This window comes from Phodopus roborovskii, unplaced genomic scaffold (assembly GCF_943737965.1).
Source record: "Phodopus roborovskii unplaced genomic scaffold, PHOROB, whole genome shotgun sequence".
NCBI lineage: Eukaryota > Metazoa > Chordata > Mammalia > Rodentia > Cricetidae > Phodopus > Phodopus roborovskii.
The window spans coordinates 30619872-30637205 of NW_026126571.1; positions in this window are offsets into that span (position 1 = coordinate 30619872).

A 17334-nucleotide genomic window follows, 5' to 3' on the forward strand; every position below is an offset into this window, starting at 1 on the left:
AATCCAAGTACTTGGGAGGTAAAAGCAAAATGATCCATTTAACACCAGCCTCATCGATACAGTAAGTTCTAGGCCACCCTAGTCTACATGAGGCTCTGTCTCAAAACAAAACAAAAGCCCAACTGCCATTGTGCCTTACTAGTAATATCAAAGCCAACATAGTAGCATACATCTATAACCCCAATGCTCAGGAAAATGAGCCCAAGAACCACAAGTTTGAGGCAGGCCTCAGCTACAACCACAGTGAGAGCCTAATGCAACGATAGCAAACCCCATGCTATTGGCATTATTTCTGCTGCTGTAATTTCAGCTTTTTCTTTCCTTCAGTTTTCTTGGAGATGGTCCTCTCCCCATCTTGACTTCTTAAAGAGATTGCCAAGCTCATTAACATTCAGACTTGAGATTCAGAAGTTCCCTCTCAATGGGCCATCAACTTTGACTTCCTATGGTCACTTGTAACATCACTCAGGTCTAAGTATCTTCAATTCCCTTTATGAGTTTTTTTTTTTTTTTCACCCATGAATTATGTAGAAAGATAGTTTCTTACAAGCTAGAGCTTCTCATTCTGCTTTTGTTATTGATTTCTAACTTAATTGCATATGGTGAAAGAATGTGGTCAATGGCAGGAACTCTTGGAAATCTGTTGAAGTCTGCTTCCTAGTCTGGATGATCTCGATTTTCATACATTTTTAATATCTACTTGACAATGTACCTTCACTTGTTGAGTGCAGTGCTCTCTAGGTGGCCATTACAGGTTTGTTTTATATTTTGCCTTTAATGTTCAAATCTTCCCTAGCCCTATCAATTTTTAAACACTATTCAATCTGTCAATTACCACAAGAAAGCATTAGGATAGCTCACGTGGCTGTGATTTATCTTGGAGGTCTTTTTGTTTATTTTGTATAAATAGAACCAATGTAACCCTCATATACTGCTCAGCTATTTAAAGTTTTTTCTATCATCCAGAGGCTTCTAAAGATGTATGCTGAGGGTTGGGGTATAGCTCAATGGTAAAGTGTTTGCCCAGCACTCACAAGTCCCTGTGTTTGCTTCCCACAAAAGAGCGTTGAGAATAGGTGGAGCGAATCCTGGGGGTTTTGTTGTTGGTGGTGGTTTTTTGTTTTGTTTTGTTTTGTTTTTGTGAGGCTGAGTATTATATATCCCAGGTTAGTCTCAGACTTCATATACAGCCAAAAGTATTCCCCCTTTGAACTTCTGTTTCCTGCCTCCACTTCCCCAGTGCTGGCGTTATAAACATGTACCATCACACTCAGTTTATGAGGTGCTAGGAATTGAACCCAGGACCTTGTCCTTGCCAGCCAAGTGCTTTCCCAACCAAGCTACCTTCTTAGTGCTGGCCTGACAGCATCTCATAGCAGGTTTTATGCACGGTATTTCTTACCAATGCTCTCTCAGCTTTGTTCTTGTAAAACACTCCTTCAAAATAAAATCTGACTTAAAGTGACCTCTCGGAAGTCTGGTGACCAGTGCGGGTGTCTACGAACAGGCTTGCCCCCACCGCTTCAGTCTGCTTCTGTATTCTGACCTTCTCAACTCAAGCCAGCTCCCTCCGAACACCAGGCTTGAAACTTATGCAACTGTGGACAAAAGGGAAGACAGAAAGGGGGAACCCAAAAACTTTAGTCTGTTCAACTCCCATCCATCACATTTCCTGCTGGTGCTTGGAATCTTCAACTCCCAGAACAAAAATGTAACCTACAGTGAGCTTGGTAACATTCATGGACAGGCCTATCCAGGACAGAGTGAACAGGTGGCAACTAACAGGAACCCTGGAAATTGAACCTTTCCATTGTTCCTGTCTTGGATTGCTTCTCACACTCCCTTGGGTCCCTGTGCTACGATGTGAAGCCTTTGATCCTTTTTTAGTATCTATTGGTACTGTTGAGAATAGGCTCAGTTCATCTACTCCTGGGTTTCCACTAGCAGGGTGATTCAGACAGCAGGCGGTGCACCAGGAGCAGAAACAGGGAAGTCTGGGGTAAAACGATCATTCCTCAGAAATGATCTAATCACTCTGAGAAATATCTGCATCACGTACAGAACCATCACAATCCAAGAGTGGCAAAGGCCAGTCCCTACCAAGCCCACTCTCCAGGATAGGCATGGTGTCTGGCTCAAGTTATACCTAAGGAGAGTCTTCCAGAAATAGCCTTTGTTGGGAAAGGGGTTGAACTCTCCAGCAAGTGGGAAGTGGCTGCATTCCTTATGATAACAGACCAGTAGCTGTGCCATAAGGAGGCACGTTCTTTCACTCCTGACTTCCCAGCCCACGTGGGTAGGGTGGGTAGAAGTCCTAGAACAAATTGGAGGCAAGGAAAGAAGGCAGGAGAGGACCTGGATCCTTCTTGCCCCCAGGCTATGCTTTCACTGGCCAAACAGGTGAGAGACCCCATGAACACCTCTGACTCCAACCCTCATCTCTTAGCTTGGTTCAGTTTGACCTTGGAGGATTCATAGATATATGTGTGACTGACAGCCTTTTCATAAGGGTCTCTCAGGAGAGAATCATGGGAGTTGTCTATTGAATTTACTAAAGTAATAGTGGGGGAAAGGTTCAGATTTTATTGCCTTTACTCTAAAGCTTTTTCTATAAATTCCAAATGCTTATCTGGCCTAATGAAAGATTCTGCTTATATTGGGTATAGCATCCCATCCCCATAATCCCGGCATTTGAGAGGTAAAGGAGGAAGTAGGAAGAGTTTGAAGCCAGCCTCAACTACAGAGTGAGTTCAAAGCCTACCTAGAGTGCATGATATTTTTTTCTCAAAAATAGAATACAATAATGATTGGCATTCAGCCTTTTAGAAGCCACAGAGTTATTCAGTTCTGAACATGAAAGCAGTTATTAAAAGTGCATGTGTACTCCTATAACTCCTATAATCCCAGCCCCGGGGAGACAGAGGTTGGTGGATCTCTGTGAATTCCAGACTAGACAGGAGTACATTGTGAGACTCTCTGAAAAAAGAAAGAAAGAGAGAGAGAGAGAGAGAGAGAGAGAGAGAGAGAAAGGAAAGGAAAGGAGGGAGGGAGACAGGTAGGGAGACAGGCAGGGAGGGAGGGGGGAGGGAAGAAGGGAGGGAGGGGAGGGCATGTCTGAAAGCCAGGCATGGTGAGCTCTGCTATAATCGCAGCACTTGGAATCTGAAGCAGGGAGATCATGAGTTTGAGGCTAGCCTAGGCTACAGAGCAAGACCCTATCTCAAAAGAAAAAAACTCTGGAAATACATTTTACAAAAGTATTAATAATATGTTACTGCCAGATATCAGGATTTTAGGAGCTTTTGGTTGTATTTTTTATCCATATTTTAATGTGCATAAGTAAAATGTAATTTTTTAAAAATAATTGTTTCAGTGAACACTCCAGGAGAAAACCAGACTCTGAGGTGAGCCTTTGGTTGAACAGACCTCCCATGACCATGAGTCAGCACCCATCCTCAGTTGCATGCCATTACCTGGGACTGGACATTCAGTATGTGTTTCTTGCTTAACGTTGCTCTTGCTGGTTGTAGGCCTAAATCTGTGTGTGTTTTTACCTTTCTTTCTCCTGAACTATACTTGATATTTGTTATCATTGTACATAGTTTTTGTATCAGGCTAAAACTCTCTTATTTAGACAAAAAGGGGTAGTGGCATCTTGCTTTACCAGTGAACTTGTGGTGGCCACATCCCAGAGGCGTGGCTTCAGGTATGCAGCTGTGATCCCTTATAAGGAAAAGGAGGGACTGGCTGGCTCTCTTGGGTGTTGTCAGATCATCTGAAGGGCAGAGACTGCATCTTCTGGAGCAGGGAAACCGAGATGGTTATTTACTATTGTTTGTATAAGTGCTTCCCTAATCATTACCTGTTTATCACTTCTCTTGGGTCTGGTGGACTCTCACACTCCATCCTATTTGAAGGCAATTGATAATGCAAGAGGAGAGTTCATGAGTTAAAAAAAAAAAAAAAAAAAGTTGCAAAAATAACATGACAAAAATGTTAGCAGTTGTCATAATCAAAAAATTAACTTCTATAATCCAAAATTTTTAAATTTGGATTTAAAATTTTTGGTGTAGCTCAGCAGGAGGAGAGGCCTTGGGTGCCACCTCCCACACTGGAAACACCATAAAAGGTAATGTAATGGGTCCATATAGATCTCAGGACTTCTCTGATTTTGTATGTTCAGTTGCTCTCCCAGAGCTGTGCTGTCTGTTAGAGTTGGGCCATACCAGGCAGTGGTGGTACACTCCTTTAGCCCTGTACTCAGCAGACAGAGGCAGGCGGATCTTTGTGAGTTCAAGGCCAGCCTGGTCTACAGAGCAAGTTCCAGGGCTACACACAGAGAAACCCTGTCTCAAAAAGGGGGGAGGAAGGGAAGGAGGAAAAGAGACAGACAGGAAGAAAGGGAGGGAGGCAGGCAGGGAGGGAGGGAGGAAGGAAGGAAAGGAAAAAAAAGAAGAGTTGGCCCCCACACTCTAACCCGGTATGAATAAAGCTGACCAAGACCCAAGCGCGACTGACTAATACAAGCAGCCACCTTGATCAGCAAAGGGGTGGCCTGTTCCCCTCACTCAGGAGAGGTAGCTGAAGGCTGGTGGCCTTTGTGGCAGTGCCCTATACACAGGAAGTAGCAGCTTGAGGAAGCTGGGAAATCTTCCTTTCACCTCTCTCCTGCTGTGTTGGTTTGAATGAGAATGCCCCCCCCCATAGTCCAGTGCCTGGTCAGTCACCAGGGAGCAACTGTTTGAGATGGTTAGAAGGGTTAGGAGGCATGGCCTTATCGGAGGATGTGTGTCACTGGAGGTGGGCCTTGAGGTTTCAAAAGCCCATGCCAGGGGCTTGCATGCCCCCACTCTGTGTCTTTCCCCCACATACAACCCCCTCCCCCACCTCTCTCCCAGTCCCTTTCTCTTCCTCTTTCTCTGCCTGGCTGTAAAGCTCTCAGCTCCTTCTCCAGCACCTGCCTGCCCGCTGCCATGCTCTCCACCATGATGACCATGGACTCACCCTCTGGACTGTAAGCCAGTCCCCTGTTAAATGCTTTCCAGGAGCTGCCTTGGCCGCGGTGTCTCTTCACAGCACTAGAACAGTGACCAAGACACCTGCCACATGGACATAGCCTAAGAAGGGAGAGAGTATCACAGCTCTTCTGCCCTGTTCTGGGGTCTCCCTAGAACAGCAGCAGGTGCCAGTGTACCCCATAATTTCACTCCTCTGCCACCCATCGCATGGCCCCCATGTGGCTATTGTTCTATTGCATGGCTGCTGCCACCTCCTAACCTGTGTCCCCTGGGTGCCCCTCACCTCTCACCCTGCTTCTGTGGCTGACTGTTCACTCCCCACTGACTTCTCTGCAAGTCTGGGCTCACTAATCCTGTGTCAGCCAACACAGCTCATATGCTGGAGCAAAGCTGAGTAGGCCACAGGTCAGCTTTCAGTCTGGCTGTCCTTAAGGGGTATGGTGACACACGGCCCTAATCCTAGCACTCTGGCAGCAGAGGTAGGAAGGTCACCATAAATTCCGGACCAGTGCAGACTACATAGTGAATACCAGACTTCCCTAGCCTACATAGGGAGGTCACTTCTCAATATATGTGTGTGTTTATACATATATACTCTGTGTGTGTGTGTGTGTGTGTGTGTAAAGACATAAATAATGTACACACACTACATGCACACACATGTAAAGAAATTGGCTGTCATTAGGTCAGGAAACCATCTCTGACACAATCAGCTGCAGGATAGAACTGAAAAGGGACACCACACAGAACAAGACAAACCACAGAAATAAGCCACCAAAGGGACCCATTGACCTGAAAGAATTAGCAGCCAAGGGCCAGGGTATAGCTCAGTTGGTAGAGTGCTTAGCTAGCCAGCATACACAAATTCCTAGGTCAGATCCCAACACCACATAAAAACAGCCACACCTTAAACCCAGCATTTGAACAGAGGAAGTAGGACATTCTGAAGTTCAAGGGCATTGAGTTAGAGGCCAACATGAGCTAGATAAGACCCTATGTAAAAAATGTAAAAAAGAAACTTCTTACACACACAATAATAGTTTATCTGGACATATGTATGTATGTATATATAATATCCAGCCTGTTTGGTAAGTTCTTTGTCTGAGCCTGGCCTTGGTAGAGCTCACATCCAGCTAACAATGGAGACCTGTGAAACAGCTGGCTCTGCACAGATCCCACCTAGACTTCGAGCAGCTGTCTTCGATCAGTCCACATTCTTCCTCCAAGAGCTGCTCTGACAGTTGCCACTGGGTTGCCTCCAGCTGGCTGTTCCTCTCTCAGCTCTTATCTACTATAGTTAGTTCTCTCTTCTTCTCTCCCTGTAGGTCAAGCTTTGGAGTTACCAGCTAGGACAGTGTAGGGCCCTGCATGGACCCCTGAGGCGCCTTGAGCTAGCCTGAAGCTGTTGGCCAGAACTCTTTGCCCCAAGGCTTTTGTTGGTACAACACACCTCGTGACAACACAGGGAGGAGCTAAGCCAAAAAAATTCCTGTAATTTTCCACTGTGCTATAAGTCAGTATTTAAGCCCGTCCTATCCCCCTCAATAAACGGCATTCAGCATTCCGACTTTGCCATTGAACGAATGACCCGCTGTCTTGTCTTTATTTCAATCTCTAGGCCTTCGCCCGATTCGTGGAAGAGATGGTAGTGTGGGCGCTACAGGACAGCATTTAATTCAGGGAAACACAGGAGACTCCTTTGTGATTTCGGTGTTTGGTTTGCTTTGGTTTTGGAAGACCGAGGCAGCTAGCTTTTCCCCTTTGCCATTAAAGGAAATCTGGTCTTTTCCTAGGTGTGAAGCCACATTGAAGAATAAATAAAAGGGTCCAGAGGAAAGTAAACATGCAGGACAACTTAAGGGAAACTTAAGAAGAAATTCTGTCTTTGGCACCATATTGTATGTTGTATGTCACACCAAGGACACAGCCAGCATTTAATTCAGAAGGCAGAAAGGGAAGAAGGAGGAGGCAGAAAGTGTGGCAATATCTCCCAGTCCTCACAGCAGCTCAGAGATGCAGAAAATTAAAATACCTTGTGCAAGAGTGTACAAATTTTTAGTGACTGAGCAGGAACCTTTTTTTAGTTCTTATTATTATAATTGTTATTGTATGTGTGTTCATGTTCGTGTGTGTGTGTGTGTGTGTGTGTGTGTAGGTCAAAGGACAACTTTCAGGAATCAGTTCTCTCTGTCCTCTGTGGGTTCCGGGAATCAAACTCATCAAGCTTGCACAGCGCTTGCCCACATTGAGCTGTCTCACTGGCCCCAGAACAGGAGATTAAACCCAGGAGTTCTTGTCCTACACTGAAGTCATGCTATTTCCATGATATTACCAGTCAGTTTCACATAATGATTAAGGCACAGCCCTGTCTTTCAAAAGTCTTGAGACTAAGGGGTTGGGTTTTATCTTTGTGGCAAATAAAACCCTCCACTGGCTAGCCTGGAACCCAAGCTAGCCAGTGGAGGGTTTCTCATTCAAGTTGCCTTTGAATGAGGAGTACTCCTACCTCAGCCTCCAAGTGTGAACTACCTCACCTTGGCTCAAAGCCAAGGGATCAAACCCCGGGATCAAAGCATGAGCTACCTCACCAGGCTAACAAAGTCTTTTCTTGAGGGTCAGGAGCAATATGCCACAATTTCCAAATGCCAAAATCCAAAGTCAAGCTGCTTTGCCTCCAGCTTGTGATTTTTCCAAGGATTGTTGCTGCTTGTCCTTCTACTAAATGTCAAGATGATGCTGAGCTGAAAGGGGGCAGGGAAAGGCCAGAAGCCTCACACCATCTGTTGTTTAAATGAGAAATATCTCCTATCGGCTTATGTGTTTGGATACTTGGGTACCCAGTTGGGGTCCCACATGGAGAGGCTACAGAATTATTAGGAGGGGCAGCCTTCTACCAGGAGAAAGTGTTTCACTGGGGTGTGATTTGAGGACGTATCGCCTCACCCTTCTTGCTGTTCCCATGCTCTGCTTCCTGTGTGTAGGTGAAAATGGGATCACCCAGCTTCCTGTTTCTGCCTCTGTTCACTTCCTGTCTTGGTGAACTCCAACCCTCCAGAATCAGAGGCCAAAATAAACCTTTATTTTCCTTGAGTTGCTTTTGGTTATGGTGTTTTGTCACAGCAACAAAAAGTAACCTATACACTCTCAATAAAGAGCCACCCCAGAGGTACCAGTCTCAGGCACCAATAGCTGTAACAAAGAAGCATGGATGGATTAGATGGCTTATAACAGAAGTCTGAAGAGATCTGTGCTCTCATTCCTTCCCTCCCTCCTTCCTTCCATCTCTTTCACCCCCCCCCTCTCTCTCTGAGACAGGGTCTCACTATGCATCTCTGGCTGGTGGAACTCATGTGCACCACCAAGCCCAGGTGAGATATGGCCTCTTCTAAACATTCAGGGTCAGGGTACAGCCTGGTTGGATTTGGTGAGTTCCCTGATCCGGGTACAGATGGCTGACTTCTTTGTACCTTACCTAAGTGAAAGACAGCAAGCCCACCCCCACCCCCACCCCCACCCTGGTGTTTATAAGGGCACTGATCTCATTTACCAGGGATCTACCAGGCAAATGACCTGAGTACTTCCCAAAGGTCCCACCTTCAAATACTATCCCACAGGAGATAGATTTCAATATATGAAACAGACATTAAATTGTATTTGCTTGTTTTTGTTTTGGTTGTTTGTTTATTTTTGTATATATATATATATATATATACACACACATACATATATGTTTTATTTTGTTTGGGATAAGGTTTCATGACGTGGCCCAGGCTAGATGAAAACTTAGTATCCTCCTGCCTCAGCCTCCTGGGCTCTGGGATTAGAGTGTGCCTGGCTGTATTTTAGTTTGTGACCATATGACTACACTGAAAGCTATAGTACACCTCACCTTTATGTGACTTTTATATGAAGCCACTGCTTTTCAGAAAGAGTTCCATTTGGTAACCCTCCCTCCCCCTTTTTTTTTTTTTTTTTTTTTTTTTTTTTTTTTACAATTTACTTACTTCTAGCCCCTTGTTCATTGAGCTGGAAGCAAATCAAAAGTATTGAAGATATTGAAGACGTTTTTCAAGACAAGATCTCAGGTGTCCCAGGCTGGCCCCAAACTATGTAGTAGAGGATACATAGCAAGCACCCTACTAAGTGAACCACAGCCCCAGCATCTCACGACATTTAAAACAAATATATGTGTGCAAGCTCCTTTTATATATACAGCAGATGAACCCTAAATGAGACATGAAGTCATACCCCTTGTCCCCAAGGCTCAGGGAAGATCATCTGGGAGGAGGGGAAAGGATTTTTAGAGCCAGAGGCTGTGAAGGACAGCTGGAAGAGAGTCTTCTGGATGTGACGATACTTCACTCATCAGCTTGCAACAGCAGTGGTTGTCTGCATCAATACTGGCATGAGACAGGCAGACGGCTCAGGGGTTAAGAGCACTAGCTGCTCTTCCAAAGGTCCTGAGTTCAATTTCCAGCACCCACATGGTGGCCCACAACCATCTATAACAGGATCAAGTGTCCTCTTCTGGCATGCAGGCATGCATGCAGGCAGAACACTATATACATTAAACAAACAAACAAATAAAACTGGCAGAAGATGGAGCCAATCAACATTCCAGTAGAGATAGGGGAGGGTCCGACAGGTATGGGCAGTTGAAAACTACAGGGGCAGGAGTCAGTTTTCTTCAGAGTGTGGTCTCTGGAAGGTTGCCCATGTTCCAGTAGATAGCCCTACACCCACACACATGTGAGCAGTATTTATTGGATTCTGTGGGATGTAAAAAGAGGACACAAAGTTGGGAGGGGACCGGGTGGAAGAGGGGTCTGGGAGGAGCTGGAGCAGCAAGTGACAGATAGGATCAAAATGTATGGAATTCTCAGTAACTTTTTGTTTGTTTATTTATTGTTTGTTTGGTTTGTTGGTTGGTTGGTTCTTCCAGACTGAGTTTCTCTGTCCTGGAACTAGCTCTGTAGTGCAGGCTGGCCTTGAACTCACAGAGATCCACCTGTCTCTACCTTCCAAGTGCAGGGATTAAAGGCATGTGCCACCACCACCTGTCTCAGTAACTTTTAAAGAATGAAAAAATTAATACTGGTAGTGAAACTCATATCCTTCAAACACCTTTAATCTTCCATAAATCAAATTCATAAATACATACAGAATACTCCCTGGGTATGAGGAGCATCTGACTAGAGGAGAAAGGAAAATGTTACCTCTGAAATAAAAGACACAAATAACAATAAAGAGTTGGAGCTGGAGTGATGGCTTGGCTGTTGAGAGCACTTACTGCTATTCTAGAGGTCCTGGTTCTGTTCCCAGCACCTGCATGGTGGCTCAGAGCTATCTGTAACTCCAATTCCAGGGACTCCAATGCCCTCTCCTGGTCCCCTTGGAAACCAGGCTTGATATCTGTGGTGCACAGACTTGCATACAGGTAAAACATACATACATACAAGATACAATAATATTCTTGACAAATAAAATAATATCATTTTCCTTGGTTTTGTTTGTTTGTTTGTTTTGTTTTGTTTTTTGTTTTTTGTTTTTTTTTTTTTTTTTGAGACAGGGTTTCTCTGTGTTAACAGGCCTGGCTGTCCTGGAACGTATTTGTAGACCAGGCTGGTCTCAAACTCACTGAGATCATCCTGCCTCTGCTTCCCAAGTGCTAGGATTAAAGATGTATGTGTGTGCCACCATTGCCCAGCACAATATCAAATATTAAAAAGAAGAAGCAGAAGTACATACTTCTCTTACAGAGGACCCAAGTTTAGTTTCCAACATCCTTATTGCATGGGTCACAGCCACTGTAACTCACGCTTCAGGGGCTCCAACACTTTCATCTGGCCTCTCTGGGTGCCCATACTCATGTGTACATAGCCATACACAGACACATGCACATAATTAAACAATAAATATTTTAATTAAAGATCTTGATTTGCCAGACTTAAGATCTGATCCTCTTATATTCCAAGGTCTCCCCTCCTCTTTATGCTTGTAAGAACAAGGCAAACCACTACCAAAATTCACCTAGCAATGCTAAAATGTAAAATGTTTGAACTAAGGTTTTATATAGATAGAACCCCTGTCATTTGTCTCTAGAAAAATTCCCCTCTAGAAACACCCTATGACAAATGTGCTAATTAATAAAACTTCTCTTCTTGACTCCCATGTTCCATCCTAGCAGCCTCCCATTTTTCTAGTCCTACTTACAACAAAACTCCGGTGAACAGGTTCCTATGTGTGATCCGTTCCTATCTTCCCTCCTGCCAGCCTTCTGGTCCCACCACTCCAGCAAGAGCTCAATCAGATATGAGTGACCTCTGCTTATACTCAGTGGCCCTTGTCAGTCTCCTGTGTCTTAGCCTGCCAACCTGGTCCCTCCCTGTCCTTGTTTTCCAGAATACTCCTCTTTGTTCCCTCCTCTATACTGGCCCCTTCTGGTTTCTGACATTTCTCCAATTCCAATGTCCCTCATTAGAATTTTTTTTCACTGTCTGTTATTTCTCCCTTGGTGATCCTATCCAGTTCCAGGTTGTATCTACTGACCTAATGCTGAAAGTTCTGAACCACACTAAAGCTCTCCACTGAATTCCCCAGGCTTATACCTGGCACCGCTTGGCATCTCCATTTGCATGTCAAATCCTGACAAAGAAACTAAAGGTACCTTTGCCCTGCCCCTGCCCCCAGTTTCTGCCCCATCTTGTTTTGGTTTGGTTTTTGCTTCATAGTTTGTTTCACGATTTGGTTTCAATGATGGCATGGTATTTTTAAATGATTATTCATAAAGACAGAGGACCCAAATGAAAATTAAACAAAACTTCTAAACAAGCCACCTGTCGAAGAAATCAAAGGGGGAAAATAGAGAGTATTGTGAGTTGAATGAAAATGAAAACACAGCAACTCATGAAATAGCATCGAAGCAACATCTGAGGGAATTATAGCATTAAACATTGTAGTTTTTTGTTTGTTTTATTTTGTTTTCTCCTTGGGTGCCCTCTACCCAGCTCCCAAATAAATAAATGGAGACTTATTCTTTCTTATGAATGCCCAGCCTTAGCTTGGCTTGTTTCTAATCAGTTTTTTAACTTAACTTATCTCGTTTCTCTTTGACTAAGCTTTGCCTCTGGGTTTTTTTTTAATCTTTACTTCTTTATTCTATGTCTTTCTTTCCTTCTTACTCTGTGGGTGGCTGGGTGGCTGGGCGTCTGGGCAGCTGGGCGTGGCTGTGTGGCTGGGCGGCTGGGCAGCTGTGTGGCTGTGTGGCTGGGCAGCTGTGTGGCTGTGTGGCTGTGTGGCTGGGCGTGGCTGTGTGGCTGGGCGGCTGGCCCCTGGTATCCTCCTCTCCTCTTTTTCTCCATCCTTGCTCTCTTTCTCTCTCTCTCTTCTTTTTTTCTTCTCCAGCGCCTAGATTTCTCCTCATATTTATTCTCTCTGCCTGCCAGCCCTCCCTATTTCTATCTTCTACCTAGCTATTGGCTGTTCAACTCTTTATTAGATCAATCAGGTGTTTTAGACAGGCACAGTAACCCAGCTTCACATAGTTAAACAAATACAACATAAAAGAAGGCAACACATCTTTGCATCATTAAACAAATGTTCCACAGCACAAACACATGTAAAACATCTTTAACTAATAGTCCATCTAACAAAATTAATACAAGCCAGGCATTAGTGGCACATGTCTTTAATCCCAGCACTGGGGAGGCAGAGGCAGGAAAATCTCTGTGAGTTCGAAGCTAGCCTGGTCTACAGAGCTAATTCCAGGACAGGTTCCAAAACAATACAGAGAAATCCTGTCACGGAAAAAAACAAAAACAAAAACAAAATAATAATAAATAAATAAGTACACAATAAAGAAAGTTCTCAATCAAAAGAGAGACAAGTTGAATTCGGAGTAAATAAGATACAGGAGCTAACAAAAAGAACAGAACAGAAACCAATGACACAATGTTTCAAGGTAGCCCACTAGAGACTTGGAAACTTTTTTTCAAGACAAGGTTTCTCTGTGTAGTTTTGGAGCCTGCTCTGGAACTCCCTTTGTTGGCTGGCCTCCAACTCACAGAGATCCTCCTGTCTCTGCCTCCCGAGTGCTGGAATTAAAGGAGTGTGCTCTACCACCGCCCCACTCACATGGAAACTCTTAAAGCCACAAAGAAAGTTGATGGCCGGTGGCTGCACAGGGAACTCACCCAAATCATGCAGCACCAAGCCTCACAGCTCTTTGTATTTTATGCACAAAACCACATCCTGGTTATCATACTTCAGTTAGCAGGAAGCAGAGCTACAGAAGCCAGAAAACAGGGTTAGTACATTTAGGGGCTTTTAATTCTAGGACCACCCAGGGACAGCGGGTCTTTGCTCCTGCTTTGCCAGGTGTTGGAGCCTACATGCTAGGTTTTAAGGTTGTAATGGTCCCTCTAACATGGTGTCAATTGTACTGGGTGTAGGGCCTATTAAAGTCCCCACTGGTTCAAGGGACATGAGTCATCTTGGGGCAGATGCTTATATTTTCCCCTCAGCACTAACAGTTTAACAGAATTCACTGTGTTTTGCATAAGTAGGCAGTTTAGCAAGCAAGATGAGGGCTAGAAGCAAAAGTATTAATGGTCCAGCAATGATGGAAAATGTTGAGTAGTTAATCAAATGGACCAGGAGAATAAGGATTGATACCAGTGGGCTGTGAGAACAGGAGGAAGCTTGGATTTCTTTGGCAACCTGGCTGAACCAAGACAATTTAGGTTCCCAACAGGGGTACAAAAGTCTTAAGCCAGGGGGTTGGGTCATGAACCAGAAAAAGTCATTAGTCAATATAGGGAAACTGATCAGGATGGCAGGGTCTTTGAACACCACATTCCAGATATCCTGGATCATCTGAGAGTCCAGAGATCTATCACTGCAATACCTTAGATAGTTGATCTCCTGCAGCCTTATTAGGCAGGGCTTTCCAAGCTCTAGTAGCAGCAACAGCAATTTGTGCATAGACCTCTGGGTCAAAAAGAATTTGAGCTACAAGGGTAGCATACTGCCCATTGCCCATGAGCATATCTAAATTTCTAGCAGGAAATCCGGCAGCAGCATTGCATTGGGCAGTTTCCTTGCAACATTCTTGAAATTCGCCTCTCCAGAGCAAATAGTCACCCCCACTCTGTGTGGCTCTACAGAGCTAACTCCTCAGTGATAGCAAAAAAAAAAAAAAAAAAAAAAAAATGGCCACAAGCATGGCCCGGCCCCTTCAACGGCCTCCACTCATTTACAAGGAGTGGGAACTGCTGTGGCTCCAAAATGCAGTACTCAGATTCTTAAATGGTCAGATGATGAAGGACATACATACAGGTCTTTGGTCTTTTTCAGCCTTTTGTGTTAAGTCCTATCCCTGTTAATCTTTGGGGAAAAGATGTGCTTCAGGCCATGGGAGCAGTCCTTACTACTGTGCCTGTTAAAAATATGCTGGCTGACCAAGGTTACGTACAAGGAAGAGGACTGGGTAAATTCCTCCAAGGTGACCCTCAGTCTGTTGCATCCAAAAATTTAATTATCAAAAGAGCCGGAGATTGCTCTGGGTTGGGGAATTTTCCTTAGGGGCTATTGCTGTGCAGCCTGTTCCCATTCCTATTATCTGGAGAACTGATAACCCAGTCTGGGTGGAGCAATGCCCTTATCTATTGAGAAATTACAGGCTGCACATCAACTTGTAAAGGAACAATTAGAGGCAGGACATATTGTTCCTTCCACTTCCCCATGGACTACTCCAATTTTTGCTATAATGGAGACTCCTACAAGATCGCTGAGCTGTTAATGATTGTATGCAAATTATGGGACCCATACAACCTGGTTTACCTTCCCCTGTAGGTATTCCTCAAGGCTATCATTTATTAGTTATAGACCTAAATGATTGCTTTTTTAGCATTCCTTTGCATCCTCAGGATAGGGAGCGATTTGCATTTAGCATTCCTTCTATTAACTTTAAAGAGCCCTATAAGAGATATCAATGGATGGTGTTGCCTCAAGGATGGCCAATAGTCCCACTATCTGTCAAATTTATGTATCTTTGGCCATTGCCCCCATTAGAGAGAAATTTCAATCCCTGTGTATCATACATTATATGAATGATATTCTTTTAGCTAGCCCAGGTCCTAAGGAAGTGAATGAGGCTTTTGGGGAATTGCAACATAATCTCCAACTTGCTGGCTTAAGAATAGCCCCAGAAAAGGTGCAACAAGAATTTCCCTATCAATACCTGGGTCATCAATTGTTATATTCCGGTATCTGTCCTCAAAATATTACTTTAAGGCTGGATAGACTGACCACCCTTAATAATTTTCAAAAATTATTGGGAGATATATATTGGGTTCGATCTAGTTTGGCCCTAACCACTGGGCAGCTTAGATCCTTATTTGATATTTTACAAGGAGATTCTGATCCCATTTCTCGGCGCACCTTAACACCTGCTGCGCAAGAATGCATACAGCTTGTACAAAAATGCCTCCAATCTGCACATTTAAATTATATTGACTATTCTCAAAACGATATTATTAGTTTTTGCTTCAGCGTATTCCCCTACTGTGGTGTTTTGGCAAACTGGTCCTATATTATGGGTGCATGAACATGCATCCCCAGGAAAGACAGTTAGATCTTAAACCCAGGCAATGCTTTGTATTATTCAAAAGGCATACAAAATAAGTCTTCAAGTTTTTGGCAAGATCCCAGATGTAATTGTTACTCCCTATACTCAACAACAGATACAATGGCTTCATCAGTTTGATGAGGACTGGGCACATTTCTTGTGTTCCACACCCTGCCACTTTGATAGTCATTTTCCTTCCAATAAATTAGATCATTTTAAAAAAAATCACCCTGTGTGTTTCCCCAAGATTATTTCCCAGAATTCTTTGAAGGGGCTCCACAATGTATTTACAGACAGATCCTCAAATGGTTGTGCAGTGGTTGTTTCCTTTCCAATTATTAAATGCTCTACACTAAAAGTGAAATATGCACAATTTGCTGAACTAGCTGCAGTACAATTAGCCATTTAATATTTTTCTGATGAGCCATTTAACTTATACACTGACAGTAAATATGTGTATCATATATTGGCTCCCTGAGAAACTGCTACTTACATAGCTCCAGTGTCTCGTGTACAAGATCATTTACTAGCCATACAAAGCCTACTATTGGAGGCGCTCTCATCCAATTTTTGTAGGACATCTCCGAGCACATTCTGATTTGCCTGGCCCTTTGAGTGAAGGAAATGCCATTGCTGATTTTAATACTAAAACAGATAGTGCCATTATGATGATGAGAGAGTCTGGTTATGAAGCAGCCTGCAAAGCTCATACCACCCTCCACTTTAATGCAGGGTCACTTAAATTCCATTTTAAAATTACTAGAGACCAAGCTATTAATATAGCTAAGAATTGTCCCCTACATGCAGACTTCTTACCTGTTGCACACCTTGGAGTTAACCCCAGGGTGTCACGCCTAATGATATCTGGCAGATGGATGTTACCCATGTTGCTTCCTTTGGCTGACTACAGTTTGTTCATGTATCTGTGGATACCCATTCTCACTTCATATTTGTCTCTGCCCATACTGGAAAAAGGCTTAAGGATGTTAAGAGCCATTGTTTACACCTAGACAATTAAAAACTGATAATGGCCCTGCTTATACTAGTCAGGGTTTCAACTCCTTTTGTAAAAAATTTTTTATCTTACATAAGACGGGCATCCCTTACAATCCTCAGGGTCAGGCCATGGTGGAGCATGCACATCGCACAATTAAAGCCTATCTTCATAAACAAAAAAGGGGGAATTTATAGGGTCTCCTCATAATCACCTTTCTCTTGTCCTTTATATTTAAAATGTTTTAACTATTAATGGTACTGCTCGATCTGCGGCTGACAGGCATTGGCACCCTCGGTCATCTGACTATGGCTCAGTTATGTGGAAGAATGTCACTACTGGACAACGGTGAGGCCCTGACCCAGTTCTAGTATGGGCCCGAGGATCAGTTTGTGTCTTTTCACAAGACACAGATAACCCTGTTTGGGTGCCTGAGCATCTGCTTTGCCATATGGGGAGGCCCCATGATTGTAGCAGCCAACGAGAAGATCTGATGGGCCTTCATCAAGGATCTATCCATCCTGATGCCTGTGGCTCTGAGGAGCCCTGTGTGGCCCTTTTTCCTGACCACTAATTATAGTTTGGGTCAAGCGGCTATAAATTTACACTCTGATCCAAAGGACAAGAATTTCACCTTCATCTCAGGCACTGTATTCTGGCTCCCTTCTTTTTGTTGTAACCAATGCTACTAATTT